This window comes from Oenanthe melanoleuca, chromosome 4A (assembly GCF_029582105.1).
Source record: "Oenanthe melanoleuca isolate GR-GAL-2019-014 chromosome 4A, OMel1.0, whole genome shotgun sequence".
NCBI lineage: Eukaryota > Metazoa > Chordata > Aves > Passeriformes > Muscicapidae > Oenanthe > Oenanthe melanoleuca.
In genome coordinates, this window is record NC_079338.1 from 9,133,106 (window position 1) to 9,158,908 (window position 25,803).

Here is a 25,803-nt window from a genome sequence, read left to right on the forward strand (position 1 = left end):
TTTAGGATTTCTCCTCACTGGCAGTCACGACCAGCCTGCTTTCATGCAGCAGGGAGACACAGGCTTCTCTGCTGTAGCTTGTTATGTTTCCTCCTGCCTCCCGAGGGGAGCCTTCCAGGCATTTTATACAACTTGGTTGGGATTCTGAGGTATGAACTACTGCTTGCTATGTGAGAAAATCACAAAATATCCTGTGGTAGCCAGAGGCAGAGGTGAGGATGAAAAGGTGTCTGAAAGAGCGCCCAGCACTGTCATTTGTGATACAGAACATAAGAGCTGCAATGTTGTGTCCCATGTCTTCTGTTGGGCTGGCTGAGCTCTCATTTTGTTTTTTGGTTTTGTTTTTTTTCTTTTTTTCTTTTTTTCTTTTTTTTCTTTTTATCTGTTTTTAAAATTTTAATAGAGAGAATATATCACCTCTCTTAAGGTGGGGTTAACAACCAGGTCATACAGCTTTATGTGATGACTGACAATAGATTTCCTTTATCTTCTGTGCTGACATGAGTTTTATTTTGGTGGGTGTTTTTTTGTTTTTTTTTTTAATCAAAGTATCTATGCTTAGTGTCTAAGTGCTTACTTCAAATGTCTTCATTTGCTAAAGGATTTTAGAAACTATACATAAAACCCACCAAAACAGACTAAGTAAAAGAGACTTTTTTTAAAACATGCTTTTGCTATCTGAAATTCTCTGGGGATGGTGATTACTCTGTTAAACTATATATAGGCATCCAAAATTAATCAAGTATTCTGGAACACATCACAGACGTAGTGTCTGCAATAAAAGAAATGTCTTCACAGAAAGAGTTGCCAAACATTGGAACTCGTTTTCAGTGAAGTGTTTTAAATCTGAGGGAATTTAAAAGAGGTGCATATGTGGCTTAGTGGTGGACTTTGCAGTGCTGGCTTAATGGTTTGGCTTGATCTTAAAGATGTTTCCCACCTGAAATAAATCTCTGAATCTCAGAAACAGGGTCTCATATGTCCTCTAGAAAGAGATGAGGGTGTGGGTAGTTGCTTCTGTACTATTCTGCCACCTTGACCTCAGAATAATTAACAGGGTCATTAGAGGTGTCATTGGTTAAGAAAGGCCCAGGAATGGGGTGGACTGGGGTACAATGGGTCAGGTGGTGCTTAGATTCAGAATAAAGTGCCAGAATAAGTCTTGTACCTGGAGGCGGCATGTTTCTGTAAATTGCTCAGGGGCTCAGACAAGCCCATTACTGCTGGAGACCTTTCCTCACAGGTCTGAGCTTTAGGTCTGTTCATAAGATGCTGTGCTTTGAACAGCTGCCCTTGTATCTGCACAGGGGGCAGAAAGAACATTTTAAAGGATTCTTGATTCCCCATGCTGTGATGTGCACTTTTTCAGTTATGATACAGAAGGGTGTGATAAACTATTTATTTTTCTGCACAAAAGAGCACAGTTTTGTGTCTTTGCCCTTCTCCTAGCACGATGGCCATTGTGTAACAGAATGGAAAAGCAGGGTTCAGCTGTAACTAAATTTGACCTACTTCTGCCACTGTATTTAAGGCATGGGATGTATCTTATTTGTGAACTATTGCAAGTTGCCAATCCAACTTGTGCAGTGCTCACCATTGGCAGTGGTGACCTGAATAGCATTAATGGATGGCACACATGAGAGATTCTAGACCCCACTGAAGTCTTATTCTCAATTTATCTAAAACTAATACTGATACCTGTGATGAACAAAAAAAGTTGTCATCTTGCTAATCATAGAGATTGGTCATTTTGCTGTTTTATTTCCCAATATTAATAGCTCATGTAATTTAATTGACTTACTCTCTTTTAAAAAAACCAAACTTGCGCTCATCTTAAAAAAATTAAACTACTTTTTTTTTTATGTTGAGTTTCTGAGAGAGTATTTGGTGTCTGCTAGTGTCAGTCTCCCTCCTCTTGAATCATCTTGTTTGATTCTCCTCTATAGTTAATAATTCTTTACCCATGAGAGTTTGTTCTCATTTTGTTCTGAAATGAAAAAAAAGGAACAGAGAAGCTGATTTGGATTATATTGATTAAAATATTTTTTTTTCAATAAAGTCAAAAAGAGTTTTCTCACAATATTAATTCTGTAATGATACTGAGGGTTTTGTGTAGGCGAATCACAAAGGAAAACAGTACAAAAAAACCACAATGTTAAATCCTGTATGCTTAAACGGACTTTTCTGTTCCACTAATTCCTGTATATATGGAGACATATATCTTCTGAATATCAGAATTACTCTGTTTCTATGGAAGAAATAGCTGGCCAAATCCCTAAATATCTTTTTGGTTCTATTTTGAAGAGGGGAAGCGATAAGAACCCCTCCTTTAGAGTAAGGAGCAAATATTTACTTTACAAAACTTAATTTAAAAAATGTAAAATTTGCAAAGTTTCTCTGAAAAATTTTGTATTACTTGGATCTTGCATTCCTATGTTCAAATTAGCAAGCAAGGTGAAAAGACAAGAGATATGTAAGTAAATTTTAAATTGACCAGTAGTATAACAATAAAATACTTGGGACAGAAGAGATATTGAATTAAGTCTTAAGCATAATTTAATTTCACTTTCTTCTGTTAATGTTTTATGACCTCCTTTACTGCATTTGGAAGGTATATTGGTAATTTTGACTGAGTTCTACAAAATCTAAGTTATAAATTCTTTTCTTTGCAAAGGTCATTGAGCCAGGCCTTTCTCACACCCTAGTACATAGGGAGGAACCTGAAATAAGCACTCTGAATAAAAATAAGCTATGTTGTCTCCAATGCTAAATTAAATATGGGTCCTCCTACCACCATATGTAGTGTAATATGCAGAAAAGTGATTGGAAATAGCTCACCATTACTTACACAGCACAAGTCGGCATGAGTAAAATATCACATGGGCCTCCTGTCTGTCCTTTCACAAATTCTTAAATTCTTTAGTGATTTTTTGTTTTCTTCCTAAGATATTGAAATGGAAGATTTTTGTGACATTAATTAATGTCTGCATGCTGGGACCTGAGCTCTCTGGGCTGTGTCACAATCCCATTCCTTGGCTCTATCCAGACTTTTTAGCACATTTCCATATGAATTTGAACATTACTATCCCACCAGTCAGCCAAGCTGTTGCTATTGGCTCCTGTTGGGTGCCTGGGTTCGCTCTGCAGCCAGGTCTGTACTTCAGTCTTGAGCCAACCCCACTATGGTTCTTCAGGATGCAGTTTTGGCATGGGGCAGTAGAATTGAACTTACCTTTAAGATGAAAATTTAGGTTTTCCTGACTAAGTCACTGTCTTCTAACCTGGAATTTTCAGCCTGTTTCCCCAGAAGAAAAAATACCCTTGACAAACTGATGCCACAGGGATGGTGTATGTTAAACATGCCTATTGCCTTTCCGAAAAAGACTAAAAAAAAAAAGGAAATAAAAAAATCAGTGCTAGCCCAGGAGTCTTAGATTTAGAATTCAATCAATTTCATAAACATTATTTTTGATGCATGTAGTGAAAATGAAATAATAGTCAAGTTACTTAACATAAAAAAAAGAAGGAGCCTGATGCTTCAGGAAAGCACTATAGAGCCACTGGTGATACCATTGCTGGAAAAGCAATAATGCCTCATTATTAGATACCAGTTTTCTCCAGCTGTGCTGTTTCTACCACACTGCTAGGAGTAGAGGCTTTGTTTCCTCTGGGGTGATACAACTTGATTTAAAAAGGAAGTCATAAACTAGAACACATGACACAGAGAAATAAGGTTATTAAAGGAATTAGCAGACAGTAAGCTGCTGAAGGCTGTCAGGGTCTATAAAATTAGAGTGGAAATATTATTTGTTGACATTTGTTTTATTTTCAATGGCTGATTGCTGGAAATTAAAAAAGAGTAGAATTGTAGGATTCTGCTTCTATCAAGATATATTTTGGATAAAAATGGAGAAGGGATGGTAAGACTTAATAGCTTTTCTGGTATGTGTAAACAGTCTGCAGGTAATTAAAATTGAAATTTTAGAAACGCTGCCTTTTAATCACCTGACAGAAGTTTGCTTTGTGACCATTTTGCAGTGCTTCTGGTACTTGACTGGTGCTGTTCCTGTTTTCAAAGAAGTCTGCTAATATCTTTTGGCTTTACTTTGGCTGAGCAGATGCACAGAGGGAAGCTGGCACGCTGTCTGTGTGCCTCCTAGGTTACAGACCTTCTAACACCTCCCTGATTTATAGAGAGCAGTTAAACACTCACAGAATTCACAGGTTCTGTGGATTTTTGGTAGAGCTTTTTTTTTTTTTTTTTTTTTTTAATATGGGGGAGGTACTTCAGTTGGCAGGGTGCAAACTGGTATTAAAATAAATAATTAAAATAAACAACCCAGAAAACTCTTGTGCTTCTGAAATATTTGAAAACATTATTCTTCTTCACCACACCTGCCTTGGGAATTGAGGGACTGGTTGTGCCTCATCCATCCCAGAGCAGCACTGAACAGCTTCAAATCTGCTTCAGATTTTGCCAAGCTGTTTGTGGCTCCAAGAACCAGTCCCTAAAGCAACATTTCTGGGGTTCTGGCCACATCTGTGCCATCAGGCCCAGAGCTCTGCAGAGGCAGATACAGAATGACAAGCTGCAAGGCCTCTGCAAAACCTGCACATTGTCGTGTGTGTTCTTGTACATGTGTGGAGATCTTATTTTTATATCAGTAAAAATATTACTATTATCCAAATAGTTAACTTTGGTTTTGGAGAACAAATATGTGTCTGAATTTTTATTTTTTTTTAAGAGTTTTTAATTATGCAGAACGTTTTCCCTCTGGGGACACATGAAGGGATTAATATGCTGTATTCTTCATCTCTGTGTACATCTCTCTGGGAAGTCAAAATTGATTCACTACAATGGTGGTTTATGCCCTGAAATTTCACTGAAAAGCAGTGTAGTTCCCAATCTTGCTGTCCACATTCACGATTCTAAAAGACTGTAATAGGATCATATAATCTCATTGGGACCAATTTTCTTCTGTCATATTTAAGCACTACAGAGGTTTTAACGATTTAATGGCTATATTTCATGCTTAACAAGAGAAACACTGTAATATTTCTCATCCTGTTATGAGTTACCCTCTCCTGGTACTCTGTTATTAAATATAGATTAGCTTTCCTGGAAAGAAAAAAAATGCTATAATGTTCTGATATTTTAGATCTTTCTTACTATTCTCCTAAATATTTTGCAGAGCTTCTTTTATTGTGCTCACTCACAGGATTACAACTTTTAATTTGAATATTAAAATTTAAACAAAAATATTTAAATAACTTTTTGATCAAAGAAGCTAGTACTCTCAGCAAAGTTCTCTATCCATCTCCTACTGGCTTGTGTCCGAAGGTGATGGGAGTTTGGTACCCTGCTCTTCTCTGTCCCTGAGCAAATACATATTTGAGGAGAGGATTGGATCATTCTCACAGAATGGAGTTTGAGAAAACACTAATTCTAACAGTTGGACTGAATTATATTGGTTGCACTGAATAGTAATTTCATTTTAATAATGTATTTTATGTAGAACGGAAAATCAGAGCTAATCATATGGAGCACTTTTTTTTGGCCTTCAGCCTTTTTACACTTAAGCTCTCTCAGGTAATGAGCAGGAACATTCCTTTCAAATATAGATACTATTTAATGAAGATGCATAATAATTTGCCTATTGCAAAAGCAAACTCAGTATGTGAGCCAAAAAGTAGGATTTTTTTCCATGGGTTTTTTATTTTTTTCCTCTTCACGAATACCAGTTTCATCTTTAGGCTGATCATATGTCAATTGCAAAGCAGACTTCTCTAGTAGTGTATCTATGAAGGGTTTGCTGTTTTTGTTTTCTTTTGAGATGGAGAGAGGTCTGTATGTCAAGAGAAGTTACTGGCTTGAAATACAAATAGTGTCAAACTTTTCTTAGTGGGCCAGAATGCTGTGTCCTTCTTAAAAACATCTCATGCTTCTGAGCAAGTGAGGAATGAGAACAGCTTCATGCCCCTCTTTGTTTCCAGTTCTTGGTCTATAAGGGCATGTCAAGCTTTTCTGGTTATCCTATATTGAAATTATTTACAATAAAGTTTGTGAGTGTGGAATGGTGATGTTACCGTTCTGTTCTAGAAGTTAGACACTAAGAGGCACAGAGTCTTTTTTTTTTTTTGCCTGTCATGCCTGCCAGCTGCAAGAAGGAAGGAAGGAAGCACTAAAATACACATATTACCACATTTTTGTAAGCAATGATTAAAGCCTAGCTATGTAAGATAGTAACAATAACATTCCTATGAATTATATATGTAATCTTTTTATTTTAGAACTAACCTTTTGTTTCAAACTTTTGTGAATTTGGATTTTTTGGAAGACTTTATTTTCATTATGAATATGTTTTTTTCTCTTCCTTTTGTCTAGTAAGGCAGAAAGTGCCTTTTGAAAAACTTTTGTGTTTCTCTTGACCTATACAGCTGTGTAGCTTTGATCTTTAGATTGGGTGAGAAGCTGACCTTTATTTAACAAAGGAATCAGGATTTTTAGAATGGCTCCTTCTCATTTCCTTCCTAACCACACCCATAAAATAACCAACCGAGCCCACCTCTATTTTGTTTCAGTGAAAACTGATTATTTTTTGACTCAGCTTGTAAAGTTTTCTTGGAAGATGTGATTAATGCCTAGAAAATTATTTGGTGGCTAGTGCTTGTGTCCACCCTTGCAAGTGTAAGTGACAGGTGTATTTTATACTCCATTCCAATACCTACACTTCTCAGCTGGCAGTGGCTGCTAGCTGTTCCCCAATAGCCTTTTCAGGAGCAGGAGGACTTTTACTCTACTGTCCATAAAAATATGCCTCTGCTGTTGCCGCTAAATTTTATATAAGCCATAAAATATCTTTTGGCTTCGACTTGAAACACAAGGAGAATGTTTGCACAATGAATATCAGACATTGTCAATGCTAATGTGTAATGTCTGTTGGCAGAGTTGTCTGTAAAGATTTTTTAGCCAGACAAATGTTACTTCTGTTTCACTCAGAACTCATGTCTGTCATAGGATCAGAAGAATACAGGTTGTATTAAAATTGGCTACAAGCGGTTTAATTTCTTCCTGTTGCTAGCCTTTTGAGGAACCCCTGGTAGCAATTTTATATATATATATATATATATATATATATATATACACATATATATATATACATATATATATATATATATATATATATATAAGAAACACCTTCTTTTCCAGTCTTCTTTAGCTGACTGTGGGAAGTATAGTGTTCTATTGAAAATCTTACAATTATTTACAATCTTTACACATGTCTGTGCATGTATGTGCATGTTTAATATATGTATCTTAATGGATATCTGCAAAGTGATACATTTAACAAAAATGTATTAAAATGCTTAAGGCTTGCAATTAATTTCAGTAGTTTCTGACTTATTTATGTCCATAGGGACAAAGTTGAGTCAATTTAGACTACACTTGGAGTAGAGATTTCAAGCTTCATAACTAATAGTGAATAAAACCCACAATCTATTTTAATAGATATCAAAGCTACACACAGCAAAAGAGAAGAAACAATCCAAGAGTATTTTGTCATCTTGTGTTGTAATTCAGTATTTGAGGTATAAGAAATTATATCAAGGTATCCTGTAACCCCCTTCCTGCAAACCCCAGTTCCTGTCTTCCTTTCCGGTCCTGTGACCTTCCCCTGTGTCCTTGTACCCACGGGGGGTCGGGTATTCCGGCCCCTGTCCCGTCTGTGTCTTCATCCCATTGGCAGCTAGCCAAGGCCACTCCCATTCCCCTCTCCTGATTACCTGTTCCCCAGAGAAACTCTTTCTTTCCGGCCATACCATCGCCCAGGAATAAACTAAGACTGAAAGAGCCTCTTTTTGTATCCTTCTCCATCCATGATGCGATACTTTGTCTGATCTTAAGTAATTAGGAAATAGACACAGTGTAACAGCGTCAGTTGGCGCCCAAACGTGGGGCCTCAGTTATAGACCCCATTTGGCTAAGAAAGGCCCGTTGAGCTGTTCAACTACCTCTGTGGGTCGGAGCGGCTTTTTGCCAGCCCCGAACATAGGAGGGTGAATCGGATAACTTCTCCGCGAACTCGGAGGAGCCGGTTCTGGATTGGAGCTTTTGCAGAGTTACGGCGAGACCGCACTCCGTCTGAGGAAGGTAAAATATCCCTTCGGGGAGGCAGGAACCCCTATCTAGCCCCGAGGTACTGGGGAGGGGGGAGTTTTTAGACGGAGTAGCCCCAAATTCGCGGGGGGAGGTTTGTATCCCGCGGGGGCAGCGGCGGCAGTCCCGCGTGGAGTGGTGAACACGTGGGCGGTGTTGCGCAACTCCGCCGGCATTTACGTGTTCGGCCGCTCCACCGACGTGTGTTGCGCTATTGCCGTGAGCACGGGCGCGGGGAATTCCCTTAGGAGGATTTCCCCGGGACCGCCCGGTGCTGCCGTAGCGACAGCCGCGTGTGGTAACAAAGCCCAGTACCCCCACACCTGGGTTTGCAACGAACTGCTAATTTGTAACTTTCTGCAACAGTATAGGAATCGTGCATTTTGTGTTTATAACATCGGAATGGGGGGGAAATTTTCTGCACAACAAAAGAGCATTATTTCTCAGCTTAAAGAAATGTTAGATACGCAGGATTTTGTAATTTCTAAAAAACAGATTAAGAAATTTGTTAGTTTGTTGTCTCGAGAAGTTATAGAATTTGAAAAGCAAGATGTCACTTCAGTTTTATTTTGGGACAATGTTGGAAATTTATTAACTTCTAAAATACAGAAAGGTGATACCACGGCTGCTTTATTTTTGCCTATATTTCTAAATATTCACCAACACTTAACGCAATTAAATTCGGAATCTTCTGTCCCTGACTTAAAATCCTCTTTGCCTAATTCGGAATCTTCTGTCCCTGAATTAAAAGAGAAATCAGAAATACCTCAAGAAACTACTAATTCTAACAATCCCTCCAGTTATACAATGTTGCCGCCTGAAAATTCTAATTTAGAAAATCACCTTTCTTCAGTGCAAGGGGGAAAACCTGTACTAACTTCAAACCATATGCCTTTTTCTTCCAATAACCCATTCCTGCATCCAACTCCCATTTCTGCTCCATATCTTCCCAGCTATGTAAACCCATATTTCCAAGCTGCTGTTCCTATATCACCTTGTAACTATCTTTCTAACACAGGGACAGAAAACAATAGGAACTCCGTGAGGGCTGAGACGGGGGGAGGGGCAGCACGTGTTTCAGGAACGCAGGCAGAGACACAGAACCACTTAACCCCTAACTTGCTGACTAACCCTCCTCAACTCTTTGATACAGCTCCGGTTAGTTATGTGGGTAGAAGGAATGGTAGGAGAAGCTACGAGCCATTCTCATACCAAGATAAAAAGGAAATTTGTAAGGTGCAAAGGGAATTTGGGAGGCAAAGTGAAATATTTAAAGGGATGCTAAGAACAACCCTTTTGTCTAATGAATTAGTTCCCCAGGATATAAAAGACCTTTTTATGTGTTTGCTAACTCCAGCTGAATATGAATTATGGCTTAATATTTGGAAACGTTCTTTAAGCAGTCTTTTAACAGAGCTTCACAAAAACCCTGAGCATTCTAAAGATTCTGATGATAATGAAATTACATTGGATCATTTATGTGGGGAGGGCGAAATTCACTGCCCTGAAAAACAAATTCGGTTATTATCTAAATTTATTTTGAATAAGGTTAGTGATGCAGCTGAAAAGGCCTTTATCAGTTTGCCAACACCTGAAGTAACTACTAGTTATGTTCATATTAAACAGCATTCTTCTGAGAGTTTTTTAAGTTTTATAGATCGATTAAAGACACAGGTGGAACGCCAGGTGCAAAATCCAGCCATGCATGCAGAACTGATTAAGGAATTAGCAGAGAAGAATGCCAATCAAGCATGTCGCAGAGTCATCTCGAGCTTACCACTCTACCCGGAGCCCAGCCTAGCACAGATGATCGAAGCATGCACACGCAAAGCAGAACTGTTCAGTGATCCTGAGAGGAACCCGAGTCCAGAACCTCCTAAGCCTCCAGCACCTCAACCACCACAGATGAAGAAGCAGCACATGTCATCACAGCAGCTAAAGAAGATCACCTGTTTCCTGTGTCAACAGGAAGGACACTTTGCTAGGGACTGTCCTCAGAACAGGAAACAGAAGAAAATCAGTGAACCAAAAAACTAGAACTGAGGCGCTGGCCTGCCATAAACACCATAGAGCGCCAGGATATAAATTCTGCAGGCTATACTGTAGCAAAAGCCTCTCTCTTAAAAACAAAGGGGGAGGGTGGAAGGGACAATGTGGGGATAACAGATGATATAAATGTTAAATGTTCTCTTAACCAGGTCAGGCAGTCCTGTGGCCGTGTTAGGCTCCAGACTACCAAAGGTTTTCATTTCAGATCTCCTGAGTGGACAATCATTACAGTGGACATCTCAAGCCCCTTAATTGACATGACGGTTTGCCACATGGAGAGTGAGTATTTTGTTGTGGGAGACACTGCACACACACCTTTAGAAATTGAAATAGCTCCTATGATCATGAAGGGGAAAATATCCAGTGTTATAATATTAGCCCGTTGCTCTCAAGCACCTTTCTATTTGTGTGAGGGGCAAGTACTGGCCCAAGCCTTTCCTATTCCAGCAGACATCACAGCAGATGATAAGTCACCAGAGGTTTACTGGGCAGAAACAGTAAAGGAGGAAAAACCTTCTCTAGCATGCAACATGACACATGGAACAGATCACCTACACGTCCAGGGTGTTCTGGACACGGGATCAGACGTGACCATTATTCCTGAAAAACTTTGGCCTTCACATTGGGAATTGCAACCTGTGGCTGGGCAGCTCCAGGGTATAGGAGGAGTTAAATTGGCAAAAATATCAAAACGCATGGTACAAATTGAAGGACCGGACGGCAAATTAGCTAGTGTTCGTCCATTTGTAATTGATTACAAATGTCCCTTGTGGGGGAGGGACTCCATGTCACAGTGGGGAGTTAAAATGATAATTCCAAAAACCCCTCAGGATTTTTGGAAGCGGCCACTGTAGACTGCCAGGTCCAGAAACTAACATGGCTAAGTGACACACCTATTTGGACAACACAGTGGCCGCTCAAAAAGGAAAAATTACTGGCACTTGAAAAACTTGTAGAGGAACAATTGGCAAAAAATCATATAGAAGAAACACTAAGTCCATGGAATTCTCCAATCTTTGTAGTGAAAAAACCAGGGAAAGACAAATGGAGATTGTTGCATGACCTTAGGGAAATAAATAAAGTAATTCAGGACATGGGGTCTCCTCAACTTGGGGTGCCTAGTCCCAGCATGTTACCTAGAGACTGGCAATTGGCAGTTTTAGACATCAAAGATTGTTTTTTCCAAATCCCATTACACCCTGAAGATGCTCCCAGGTTTGCATTCTCAGTGCCATCATTGAACAGAGAGGCTCCAATGAAGAGATACCACTGGAAAGTGCTTCCACAGGGCATGAAGTGTAGTCCTGCTATCTGTCAGTGGTATGTAGCTTCATTGTTGTCTCCTGTGCGTGCACAAAGCAGGGAAGCTATAATCCTACACTACATGGATGATGTGCTGGTGTGTGCTCCTGACAATTCAATACTCCAACACACGCTTGACCTAGTAGTTAAAGTTTTAACCTCTGCTGGATTTCAATTACAGGAAGACAAAGTTCAAAGGATGCCACCTTGGAAATATTTGGGCCTACAGATTACAGCCAGGACCATTGTTCCACAGAAATTAGAAATTAATTGTAACCCTAAAACTCTTGCAGATCTTCACTCTCTGTGTGGGTCATTGAACTGGGTAAGACCTTGGTTAGGCCTCACTAATGAGGACTTACAACCCCTTTTTAATTTATTGAAAGGGGAGAGGGAGCTACTGTCTCCCAGAGAGCTGACACCTGAGGCAAAAGCTGCAATTGAAAAGGTACAGCAAGCCCTGTCTGAAAGGCAGGCTCACCGCTACCAGCCTGAACTACCTTTCAAATTCATTGTTTTGGGAAAACTACCACATTTACATGGGTTAATATTTCAGTGGATTGAGGGGCAGAAGGACTCACTCTTAATCATAGAATGGGTCTTCCTCTCCCACCAAAGATCCAAAACTATCACACAACCACAGGAGCTTATGGCTCAGCTGATCCAAAAAGCAAGAATGAGGCTGCGTGAACTGTCTGGGTCTGATTTCACATGCATTCACCTGCCAATTAAACTTTCTATGGAGGGAAAAAACTCTCCTGAAAGGCTAACAAAGGAAATGTTTGAGCATTTGTTACAGAGCAATGCCAGCCTCCAGATATCTCTGGATAGCTACACTGGACAGATATCTGTTCACAGCCCAGCTCATAAGTTGTTCAATGAGGAATTCCACCTCATCCCTCATGAAAAGAGAAGCAGGAGACCGCTTCAGGCACTCACAGTGTTCACAGATGCATCGGGGGCCTCCCATAAGTCGGTGATGACTTGGAGAAATCCTCAGACTCAGCATTGGGAAGCTGATGTTAAGTTTGTGGAGGGGTCACCCCAGATTGCAGAACTGGCTGCAGCTGTGAGAGCCTTTGAGCAGTTTTCAGAGCCTTTCAACCTGGTAACAGATTCAGCCTATGTTGCTGGGGTAGTATCCAGGGCGGAGCAGGCAGTGCTCAAAGACATCAATAATGAGCAGCTCTTTAGGCTGCTGTCAAAACTAATCTATTTGATTTCACACAGAGAACATCCTTTCTATGTGATGCATGTGAGGTCACACACAGAACTACCAGGTGAAATCTCAGAAGGGAACCGGATGGCAGACACCCTTGCAGCTCCAGCTGAAAAGGCATGCCTTCCTGACATTTTCCAACAGGCAAAGCTGAGCCACCAGCAGTACCACCAGAATGCAGCAGGTTTGGTCCGTCAGTTCCAGCTAACACGGAGTCAGGCCAAGGCTATTGTAGCCACCTGTCCCAGCTGTCAGCTCCAGGCCATGCCATTGCTGGGTGTGGGGGTTAACCCCCGGGGCCTAGGCAGCTGTGAGGTGTGGCAAACAGACATCACACACATTCCTAGTTTTGGACGCCTCAAATATGTTCATGTGAGTATGGACACATATTCAGGTGCAGTTTATGCATCCGCACATGCAGGGGAAAAGGCTGTACATGTAAAACAACACCTAGTGCAAGCCTTCTCAGTGTTGGGGATCCCTAAGGAAATAAAATCAGATAATGGACCAGCATACACATCCAAGGAGTTCCTGGAATTTGTCCAGCAGTGGGGACTGGGACATAAAACAGGCATCCCCCACTCCCCTACAGGCCAAGCAGTGATTGAACGCACGCACCAGACACTCAAACAGGTTCTAGCTAGGCAAAACAGTTCAACTGTGTGGATGTCTCCCCAGCAAAAGCTCTGTAAAGCTCTGTTCACAATCAATTTCTTGAATTGTTCGTTTGAAACCATGACACCTCCTGTGGTCCGTCATTTTAACAGCAGTAAACAGTTTAAATTGTCTCAGCATCCACCTGTTTTGATTAGGGATCCAGAAACATGGGAAACCAGGGGTCCCTATGAGCTAGTAACCTGGGGAAGGGGCTATGCATGTGTATCAACCCCCTCAGGCCCTCGATGGATTCCCCAAAAGTGGGTTAAACCTTTTGTTCCCAAAACTCCAGCCACAGCAGAAGGAGATGAGAAGCAAGTAACCACTGCTTCGAAAAGAAGACGCCGCAGAGGGAAAGGAAACAAAAACCTCATAAAGGAATACCCTCTGGCAGAAAAGGACTTATAACATGTTTTAAACTGTTTGTTTTTCCTTTTAGAAGAAAGCTACCCTCCAGTTAACCCTGTGTCCTGTTAGCTTTGAACAGTTTGGCAGCAGCGTGGATCATCCCTCAGAAAACGTATGCCTGTCCACTGCAGCAGCAACAGACCCTGTGTCCACCTGCCTGGGATGCCAGAAATTTGAAGGACTGTGCTGCATAAACCTGACTGCAAGAGCTCCTAAATGTCCACGCTGCTCTGCAAGAAACAAAGGACTGGCTTAATGAACTGTTCAAGGGCTGGGGGTTTTCTGGGTGGTGGACTTCCACAGTCAAAACCATTATGTTATTTGTTGTTAATTCTTTCCCTTGTAGCGATAGCATTTGGTATCCTATGTCATTTAATATTTAAAGCCATTAATGGTATAATTTCTTCTACCTCAGCAGACAATCATATAGAGATAGCAAATATAAAACAATCTAATTCTCCTGCTTATCACAAATGGTAAGCAAAATCATAAATTCGGACTAAAATTAGTTTAATATCATCCCCCTACTTAAAAAACAAAAAAACGGGGAGATGTTGTAATTCAGTATTTGAGGTATAAGAAATTATATCAAGGTATCCTGTAACCCCCTTCCTGCAAACCCCAGTTCCTGTCTTCCTTTCCGGTCCTGTGACCTTCCCCTGTGTCCTTGTACCCACGGGGGGTCGGGTTCCGGCCCCTGTCCCGTCTGTGTCTTCATCCCATTGGCAGCTAGCCAAGGCCACTCCCATTCCCCTCTCCTGATTACCTGTTCCCCAGAGAAACTCTTTCTTTCCGGCCATACCATCGCCCAGGAATAAACTAAGACTGAAAGAGCCTCTTTTTGTATCCTTCTCCATCCATGATGCGATACTTTGTCTGATCTTAAGTAATTAGGAAATAGACACAGTGTAACAGCGTCAATCTTGTAAGGTTGTAAAGTTCTTCAGTACTTGCTGCTGTGAATATACAGATGTATTGTGCACCTGTGTCTGCATGCATCCGCAGCACTGCCAATATTCTGATGAAGACTTTAACTAAATCCCCAGATTTTTAATGTAGAACTAAAAACCATGCCTATAGTCTGTCCTCAAGTAGTGGCACTAATTCAAGTGTAGGCTGTCATTTTGTTTTGCTTTAACATAATGTTTCCAGAACTTTTTTGAGAACTTTCAGTCAAAACATGAAAATGAAAAGGGAGTTCATTATGTGGATGCCCAGCTATAGATTTTATCACACTGTATGGCACTGTGGTATTGAACAGAGATATTTGTGATAGGGTTTTTTGCAACCATATCTCTATGCTTTTTGCAGGCTTGAATAACATTTGCTTTAAATTTGGAAGTAATAGACTGGAAGAAATTTACTAGTAAAATTCATCAAGAATCAGTCTTGGGAACAATAAAATGTATACTTAAAAACCTTGTATAAATGCTGTGTGATAAAGTCTGCTGCATGGAAAGATAAGAGGCATTGTCAGTGTAAAGGAGTATGAGAATATTGTATACAACACAGAGACCCATGAGAACTTTGTGAATAAAAGTAAACAGTATGGAAATCAGAAGCACGTGGGAAACCCTAATATTAACTTCTACAGTGTGAGAACTCATCCAGTGGGAAGGCTTTAGGTGTAGAAGTTGATATAATATGACTGTGGTTCCCTGAGTGATGAAGCCATAAAAAGGCAATCTTTCAAAGCATTGCAATAATTTTCTAATAGAGAGGAAAATATACTAATATTGTAATTACACCAATTTTTTCAGCTGTCTGCTGGAACATCAGCACAGTCTTAGACACTCATGCTCAATATAAAAACAAATCCAACCAAACAAACCCTCCCACCTGATACTGCTGCCAGGCAGGTCAGAAATGTCCACATAAGGAAAAAACAAAGGTGTCTCCCTTAAATCACCTATCCAAAGCTCAGATCCTTTCATAAACATGCCAGAGAAGTAAACAGCATGGAGGGAGGAAAATTAATTGTAGAACAGTCGAATATGGAGCAAAGAATATTTGGCTATAAAATTACACTGACTATACAGAGAATTCAGGTAAAGTTTCCTACCTCTAGGCTGATCAGGCCTGGTATAGCCCAAAGGAAGAAACATGTCCCTGATGACTCCTGATGCTCCTAAAGGCTTCATCCAGAAAGGATGCCCAGATAGTTTATGAAGTTGCACAATAATCCAACTGTATGTGGACTTTGGAAAATATGCTTTGTAACTAAGAACCAAGTCCCTGATTTAAAAAAAAAAATTGAAAAAAATGGAAAAGTATCAGTAGCCATTACTACTGTACTCTTACACCTGGGCATGCAAAGAGATTTTTCATATAATCATGTATAGTCTTACTTATTTTGTGTACTTCTGTAAGTGTGTGCATGAGCAGCTAATATGGACAGAGGCCAGAGCCAAATCCCCAGATTGAGGCACTCCTGAGCTGTGGAGCATTCAAAATCTAAATCAGGGCTTTACAGCTTGAGCCCTTCTCTAATATTTATTCAGATTTATGATAAATGTAGTACTTCAGAGCTAATTCTTGTTCCTAAAGTATCTGTTGTTCAGTCATGACTAAAGTGTATAAATATCATGCATTTATCTTTGAGCCTGTAAACATTTAAGCCTCTCTGTTCTTCGGGGCGTTATTTATTTATTTACGCCTTTGCTTGTTTGATAGATGGCAGCAGATAAATGTTTCCTAACAGGAGATGTCTCATTAGTTTTTACTTTTAATATCATCTGTCATATGACAGTAAACAACAGGGAATTTTTGCACATTTGTATGACTGTATTGCATTTTCACTTAAAGCTGCTGCTGTGCTCTCATAGGTGAGGTGATACATAAATATAAGCTTTCCCTTAAAGACTATCATCAAAGAAAATGCATTTATACTCTAAGCAGAGCCCTATCGTCCTGTCATTACAGCCCCACTCTTTTCAAGGAAGCAAGCTCGTTGTGTGATATAGAAGGTGGAGACTGGGAAGCTGGCTCTGCTAAGCCTTGCCTAATGCAAACTGCTTTAGTATGCACATCACATCATGCCGGCTATACTGCAGGGAGCAGGCAGTTATCGCACAAGCGTGCATCCTCAGAGCCAGGATAAACACTCCTTACTCTCCCTCTAAACTGCTCTTCTGGGAGGGAGAGAAAATAAGTAGGGAGTGAGAAAGGCATTTGAAGTAACCTTTTTAAGAAGGAGGCAGCAGCCAATAGAACCTTTCTTTTTTCTTTCTTTCTTTGTTTTCTTTTTTTTTTTCTTTTTTTCTTTTTTTTCTTTTTTTTTTTTTTTTTTTCCCCACTTCTTACTAGAGAAATTTGTGGTGTTACTTCAGCAATTAAGGAGAAGAGCCAGCATCTAGGGTTCCAGACTGTGAGGGGGAGTAGCAACTTGTACCAGGTAGGAAGCCCTTTCAACATCCTTTTAAATCCATGCAGCTCAGTTACTACTTGCTTTGTTGCTATACAGTGTCTGACTTGTGGAGACCTTGTGTCTGCCAGTCACCATTCCCCAAGTGAAAGAGACCTTGGGGAGCCTTAATTGTCAATGACCTTCAGGGTATTTCTTAGAAAGACACTGGTACTTAGTGCTGTAAAGTAAAGCAATCTATACTTTCATCTGATGGGTTAAAGTGTGCATTTAGTATCAGGATGCAGCTGGATGAAAGTGCAGCTGTTACCCATCTACAAAACCATGTCACAAATGAGTAAAAATTAGCCATTTTATAATAACTGTAGCAGCTGCTCTGCATTTTTAGCAACACGGCTGTATTACTTTCCAAAACTTATTACCATAAATTCATTTCATGCTGGAAAGTCAGCAGATATGTTTTGCTATATTCAAAGTTATTTTGACAATTATCTACTATATTTTCATAGTTACTTATGCATATTTTATTGTGACTTTTCTAAACTTTCTTGAGGCAGCTGTCTTGTGGCAGGTTAGTATTCCTGCTAACAGATAATTTATGTAATAATTGTAGTGAGTGTTTACAATATTTGCTTTACAGGATTGCCTGCTGCAAGCCTGTGGGAATGCAGGCACCTCCTGAGATGTCTGAGGGCTGGGGTGGGATGGAGTCTGAGGTCACAAGTGCTCATTTCATCTGCCTTAGTACTATAGGACAGAGGGCAGAGTGAGGAGGAAGTGAAAGCTGTAATTGTGCTTTGTGATCACGTCATGCAGTGTTTTCCTCCTTGTACTTTTATTTGTGTTCATTCACAGGAATGAATGGTTAGGTAACATCTGTTCCACCTGTGCTGTGTGTATTATGACAGGGATGAGACTAAATAAATTTATTAAAAACAATAATATCATTTCCATGAGGTCCGAGGTTAAGGGTCAGTCCTGTGGGGCTCACCATGGTGTCTGTGACTCAGAGGTTCATTGTGTGATCAGTTTGTTGTCTTCTGAGTAGCTAAGGGAGTTTGAGCCAAACTTTCTCAATCTTTAACATTTTCTTCTATACATCAGACCAGAATTCCCCAGACAGGGAATTCTTAAGGGTAAATATCTATATATATTTTTAAAGTGTAAGCAGTGATATCAGCAAGTATACCATGCCTAAGGATTCTGTTGCTTGCAAGAATACCTGAAAATAGTGTTCAAAACAGTCAGAGCTTAGGTACCACTGATGTAATAAAAAAAATAATACTGATAATAGCACAGCTCTCTCAATACCCACACAACCTTTTCTTGTATGTAATTGCTCTATGCAGAAATAGCTCCATATATTTTATTTAAAGGTATCTTGTGTCTCTTATCTGCAGGAAAAACTATTGAGGATGTCTAAATCTGTAGCCTTTTTTTTTCTGATGAGCATAATGAAAAAAACAATTCTTACAAAATGAGAATTGTATCTGATAGCAATAAAAGCTAAGGAGGCACAAAAGAAATAGCTTGGAAGATTACAGCTGTGAAATAGAGGTGAGATCTAGTCAGTGACCATCACTGGTTAGAGAATCTGTCAGTAGGTGAGAACAGTTTTACCGTCTGATTCATCTGTTCTGAGAAATTCAGTGCTTCAGAAAATTCACACTTGGAAAGTACCAGTTCAGTTAGCAACCTAGATGGGAAGGAAACTAGAATGGGAAAGTCATGTCTTGACTCCTTTAATTTTTCTTGATATATGAAGTTTGAGATGATGAAAATTATACTCACGCCCTTCAGGTTGTTTTAACAGGTTGATGTAAAACTGAAGTGAATCATTACCTTAAAGAGAAAAAGGATCTAATAAGTTGAACACATCAATGAATTTCAGTAGAAACTCATAAAATTCAGGTTTCAGAAACATTTAAGGTGAATTACAGTGGGTGGGTTTGGGATTTATAGGGTTACTTGTTTGTTTTTGTTTGGGGTTTTTTTTTGACCTCCAGTACAAATGCTCACTCTAGGGATATGTAGAATTCTCAGATATTCTTAAAAAATATTAATTGACTCAGACCTTAAATTTTGGCTTGAAAGGGCTTGTTTTTTATTAATGCATTGTCATACTTTGTGGGTTTCTCTGAAAGGAAAAGGGATCACAAGTACTGTGCATTGGGATCTACAGGTTTATTAGCTTGGCATTGCTTGCAGGTCACTACCTTTCTATGCCTCAGGTTACACATAAATACAGGTGTTTGCAGCTGCCTATTTGGAAACATATTGCAGATATGAGTTTTTCTAGATTATCCTCACTTTGACTAGTAGTGCTTTATGTAGATTTGATTTTTTGTGACTCTAGTTCACCTTGTAGCTTATGAACTTGGCTTTAATTATTTCTCTGGTTTTATTACCTGTTGTTTACCCTACTGTTTTCTTCATGACTATAAATCATGTTTTAAACTATAAAACCGCAGACGTCTTTGTTTCATCCCTACCCTGGAAGAGACTCCCCTTATTGCAGAGAGCTTGTTGGGGATGTGGGATGGCCCTGTCTATGGGGGGAGCCTGTTACTTTTTACAAGACCCCTCAGAAGCTCAGGAGTCACTGATAGCAAATCTGTAATGTCTGTGTATCTAAAAGTGTATTGGATTTATTGTCCCAGAAATATTTTGATTTCTCAGCAGAAATGGTGCCGTCAGTTCTGTGTAGTTTTTTAAAAATATAAAACCAGACAAATCTGACTTCCAGAGGTATCAAATCCAACTATCCAGAGGTATCAAACTTAGCTGATATTGCATTGTCATATTGCAGTGTGTAGGTATTCCTTCAGATTGGTGGCTTTGACCAAATCTCTCTATCAATTCCCAGAACTACTCTTTTAAGATGGAAAATTTGGATTCTTAGTACCTTTGGAAATCACATGAAGTTTCAGATTTGTTGCAAGAGTCATATCTGTTGACGTATGAAAGGAAAAGTCCCTCTCCACAGCTAATTGATGTTTCTTGGTGCTTTTTGACATTTTATTGTATCAAGTAATTGGCCTGACCTGAGAGTCTGATGTTAGTAAAGGGACTATCAAATGCAATGTATTACATTCTAAGTGTTGATATAATTCTGTATGAGTGTGGGTCCCCAGAGTGGCCATTATCTTTTAATCTAGGTTTAGTTAATTTTAATAACTTCCTTGGTTTTTTGGAAGCAAAACACTAAACATGCAGTCCCAGTAAAGTGTGATGACTGCAAATTTATACATGAGGATTTCCAAGCAACCTCACAGGTGGCAATTATACTGAGCAGACATGTCAGCACTCAGGCATGTTTTCTTCTACTGTGAGAATGAACAAGACTATGAGACTATATTTTTCTTTTTCCACTGTCAAGATATTTGGTAACATTTTTTCCAAATGAACTGTTAAAGACAATCAGGGACTTTTGTACTTTGCTTTCGACATATGCAAGGGATTAGAATTAATGGTTGGACTCAGGGGATCAGGATTAATGGTAAGGCTGACTAACTAACCATTGGACTTCACTGCCAACTTTAAGAAAATAGTAAGTTACTTAACAGCACACAACTTTTAAGATTTATTTAAGCAATAATCCCCAAGAAGCCAATCATTACTAGCAATTAACTGTTGGTTTGTGGGTTGTTGGATCATTAATGTTCTAACTAACTGACTGTTAACTACAGTAACAACAACAAATCCTGAGGTATGCATTTCCTCTGACTGCGGGTTTTGTGTTATATAAGTTTTTTATCTTCCCTACACTTTTTTAACACTTTATTTATTCTCTGTTAATCTAGCATCTTTTGATGCTATGTGGAAAGGCTGTGATGTTGGAGCTGTGTTTATCATACCTATCACAGAGCATCACAGTATAACTAGGTTGGAAGAGACCTCCAAGATCATCAAGTCCAACCCGTACCCTAACACCTCAACTAAACCATGGCACCAAGTTCCACATCCAGTCTTTTTTTAAATACAACCAGGGATGGTGACTCCACCACCTCCCCAGCCAAAGCATTCCAATAATTTATTATTCTTTCTGTGAAAAACTTATTCCTAATATCCAGCCTATATCTCCCCTAGTGTAGCTTGAGACTGTGTCCTCTGGTTCTGTTGGTTGCTGCCTGGTGAAAGAGACCAATCCCCACCTGACAACACCCACCTTTCAGGAAGTTGTAGAGAGTAGTAAGGTCACCACTGAGTCTCCTTTTCTCCAGGCTAAACAACACTAGCTCCCTCAGCTGTTCCTCACAGGGTTTGTGTTCCAAGCCCTTCCCCAGCCTTGTTGCCTCCTCTGGATGTGCTCAAGCGTCTCAACGTCCTTCCTAAACTGAGGGGACAGAACTGGACACAGCACTCAACATGTGGTGTCACCAATGCTGAGTACAGGGAAAGAACGACCTCCCTGGTCCTGCTGGCCACACTACTCCTGATACAGGCCAGGGGCCATTGGCCTTCTAGGCCACCAGGACACACTGCTGGCTTGTGTTCATTCAGCTGCCATTCAGTACCCCCAGGTCCCTTTCTGCCTGGGCACTGTCCAGCCACTCTGTCCCCAGCCTGTAACGTTGCAGGGGGTTATTGTGGCGAAAATGCAGGACTTGGCAATTGGACTTATTAAACCTTATCCTATTGAACTCTGCCCATCTATCCAACCATTCCAGGTCTCTCTGCAGAGCCATCCTACCTTCCCACAGATCGACATATGCTCCCATCTTAATTGTCTGTAAATTTACTAATGAAAGAATCAATGCCCTCATCCATCAATAAAAATAATGAACAGGACTGGCCCCAGCACAGACCCCTGAGAGACACCACTGGTGACTGATCCCAGCTGGTTGCAGCACCATTTACCATCACCCTCTTCTCTCAGCCATCCAGCCAGTTCTTAACCCAGCAAAGAGTGCTCCTGTCCAAGCTGGGGGCTGCCAGCTTTTCCAGGGAATGCTGTGGGAGACAGTGTCAAAGGCCTTGTTAAAGTCCAGATACATAACATCCACAGCCCTTCCCTCATCCACCAGATGGGTCACCTGGTCATAAAAAGAGATCAGGTTGGTCAAATGTGACCTACCCCTCCTAAACCCATGTTGGCTGGGTCTGATACCCTGGCCATCTTGTAGATAATGCATGATGGCACTAAGTATAAACTGTTCCATAACCTTACCTCGAACTGAGGTCAGGCTAACTGGTCTAGAATTACTAGGATCTTCCTTGCCACCCTCTATATAAATGAGTGTCACATTGGCCAGCTTCCAATCATCTGGAACCTCACCAGCGAGCCAGGACTGTTGGTAAATGATGGAGAATGACTTCACAAGCTCATCTGCCAGATCCCTCATCACCCTGGGATGGATCCCATCTGGTCCCATAGATTTATGAATATCCAAGCATCTCAGCAGTTCACTGACTGCCTCCTCTTCGATAACAAGGGGACCATTCTGCTCCCTAACACCATCTGCCAATCCAGTTATCCTGAGGACAAAATGTCTTCCCACTGAAGACTGAGGCAAAGTAGGTGTTAAGCACCTCCACCCTTCTCCTCATCTGCAATTACTCCCTCATCCAGTTTGTTCTTAATAGAGAGCAAAGGTTAGCCTTATCCTTCCTTTTACCATTAATATATTTATAGAAACGTTTTTTATTATCCTTTCCAGAAGTCGTCATTTGTAGTTCAAACAGAGCTTTGGCCTCTCTAATTTTTTTCCTACATGCCCTAGCAGCCCCCTTAAATACTTCCTAAGACATCTGACCTGCCTTCCAAAGATGGTACATCCTCTTTTTATTCCTAAGTTACTTCAAAACCTTGTTGCCCATCCAGGCTGGATGTTTGCTTTGTGGACTCATTTTTTGGCATACAGGGAAAGTCTGCTCCTGTGCCCTCAAGACTTCTGTTTTGAAGCACATCCACCTTTCCTGATCTCCTTTGTTTTTAAGGGCTGCTTTCCAAGGAACTCTTTGAATAAGCCTCCTAAATAGGCCAAAGTCTGCCCTCCAATCCAATGTAAAAGTCTTACTGATGTTCTTCCTGATGTCACCAAATATCAAGAATTCTATAATGTCATGATCAGTGTGCTCCAAGTGGCCTCCAACCACCAAATCTCCCACCAGCCCATCTCTATTTACAAACAACAGATCTAACATAGACTCTCCCCTGGTGGGCTCACTCACCAGCTGCAACAAAATGTTATCCTCCACATACTCTAAACACTTCCTGGGCTGCCTTTTTTCAGTTGTATTAAGTTCCCAGCAGATGTCTGGTAGGTTAAAGTCACCTACAAGTACAAGGGCTGATGATCCTAAAACATTATCTGCTTAAAGAATAAGTTGTTCACTTCTTCCTGATTGGGTGGACAATAACAGACTCCCAGTAGGATGTCAGCTTTGTTAGCCTTGCCCTTAATTCTTATCTATAGGCATTCAACTCCATCATCATTGATTTCAATACCTTTCATGTCAAAAATCTCCCTAAAATAAAGGGCTACCTCTCCACCTCTTCTCCCTTTCCTGTCTCTTCTGAAGAGCTTGTAGCTATCCAGTGCAGTGCTCCAGCTGTGTGAGTTATCCCACCATGTTTCCGTGACGGTGACTACATCACAGCTCTGCTGTTGCACCATGGCCCCCAGCTCTTTTTGTTTCTTACCCATGCTGCGTGCATTGGCATACGTGCACCTCAGCTGGGCTACTGATTTCACCCCTAACTCAGTCTTACTACCGTTGGGCCTGCTTTCAGACAGCCCAACTGAGTCCCCTTCCCCCTTTGAGCCTAGTTTAAAGCCCTCTCAACAAGTTCTGCCAGTTTGTGAGCTCAAATCCTTCTGCCCTCAACAGAAAAATGGAGCCCATCCAGTTCCAGCTGGCCAGGTGCCATAAAAGTTGCCCCATGATCAAAGAACCTGTTATTCTGCCGATGACACCAACCCTTGAGCCACTTTTTAATAATGTGAGCCCACCTATTCCTTTCACTGTTTTTCTCAGCCACTAAAGGGACTGAGGAAAAGACTACTTGTGCCTCTGCCCTGTCAACCACATGACCCAGTACCCTAAAGTCCCTTTTAATGGCCCTAACACTCCTCTTTCCAATCTCATCACTGCCAGCCCGGAGGATCAGCAGTGGGTAATAATCACCGGGCTGAATCAGCCCAGGAAGACTCTCAGTTATATCCCATACCTGGGCCCCAGGGACGCAGCACAGCTCCCTGTGGAATGGGTCCTGTTGACATATGGAGCCCTCTGTTGCCCTCTGAAGGAGTCACCCACCACAACTACCCTTCTTTTCTTTTTGATGTTGGAGGTGGTGATCTGTCTCACAGATTAAGCATAATTGACAGGTTCACTGGTCAGATCATTTTCTTTATCATCTAGGTGACTTTCTACATCCAAGGTCTTGTACCCATTCTGAAGTGGCACCTGGCTAGGGGATGGGGGTTGGGAGAAATTTTTATTTTGGCCTCCCCAAACAGGGACCCACTTCCATTCCCCTTCATTGACCAAGTGTCTTCCTATTGCCTGACAGTGGGAGATTTGGGAGTCCTCTGGAGGGCCTCCCTCAAGGATGGGAGGGTGGAGCTCCACCAATCTATTTCCCTTTCACTTTCCCTAATACTCCTCAGTCTTTCAACTTCTCCCTAAATTCAGCCACCAGCGAAAGGAGATCATTCACCTGTTCACACCACAGGCAGACTTCTTCTGCAATGTCCCCTGGTACCACTGATAAGCTCAAACACTCCACACAGGAATAGGTCTGTACAGATGCATCCTTTTTGAGGGGCTCTATTTGGTTACACATGCTTATACTTCCTACAGTTTTTGATTGTGTATAGACCATTACTAATAGAATACCCAAAACCAGCCAACCAACAGAAACAACACACAGCAAGCCTTGCCAGCTGGAAGAAACCTGCAACCCTGCCTGCGTGAACTGCAACACAAACTGCCGTGCCACGCCCTCAGAAACCTGTCACGCCCCTGTTTGCCACACCCTCAGACCTGCCACGCCCCTGTTTGCCCTCTCCTGTTCACCATGCTCCTATTCGCTGTGCTCCCCCAGGGCCAGTTAATGAAATACTTACATTTAAATAATAATTTTAAAAAATATATATCTGATTTCATAAAAAAAAAATTTCTCCCTAAATGAAATTGTACCAACCCTGATCTGCTCCAATCAGTCCTAGCAGCAGTGTTTAGTACAAGGAAGTTCTGATAAAGGTCATTTGTAGAATAAGCAGAATTGGAAAAAATAGCTTGTGATATTTTTGCCCTCTCAGTATTCTGTCTCATTTAGAGTATAAAATAGAAAGTAAAACTGAATGGTGAGAGACACAGAAAATAAACTGGAAGCTGAAAATCTGCTATTTTAATAAGTTTGTTTAAAGTTCTGGTTTTATTTAATGTTGTATTCTATTTCATTGTTTTACTTTTCAGGGGTCAGAAAAATTAAAGGAAAGAAGCAGGTTAGATATAAAATTATATCTTTTATAAAGTAACAAAGCTGTTTGATCTCTGTGGGCTTTGCTTGCTTGATCCAGGAATCACCAATAGCTTAGGGGTGCAAGTGTGCATGTGTTGACTTTTCCTTAATGAAATTGAGGTGGGCAGCTCTACTAAGCCTGATTAGAACCATCACAAAATCTGCCATGCTAC

At 40.7% G+C, this 25,803-nt stretch overlaps 1 protein-coding gene across 1 annotated transcript in view; it reads left to right on the forward strand.

Moving 5' to 3' along the window:
• Positions 1 to 16,881: 16,881 nt before the first annotated feature.
• TENM1 (teneurin transmembrane protein 1) overlaps positions 16,882 to 25,803 on the forward strand; it is an 831,368-nt gene continuing 822,446 nt past the window's right edge. Inside the window, exon 1 of the mRNA XM_056491567.1 lies at positions 16,882 to 17,187. The gene's annotated coding sequence lies outside the window, so the exon portion shown is untranslated. The remainder of the gene's footprint in view (positions 17,188 to 25,803) is intronic.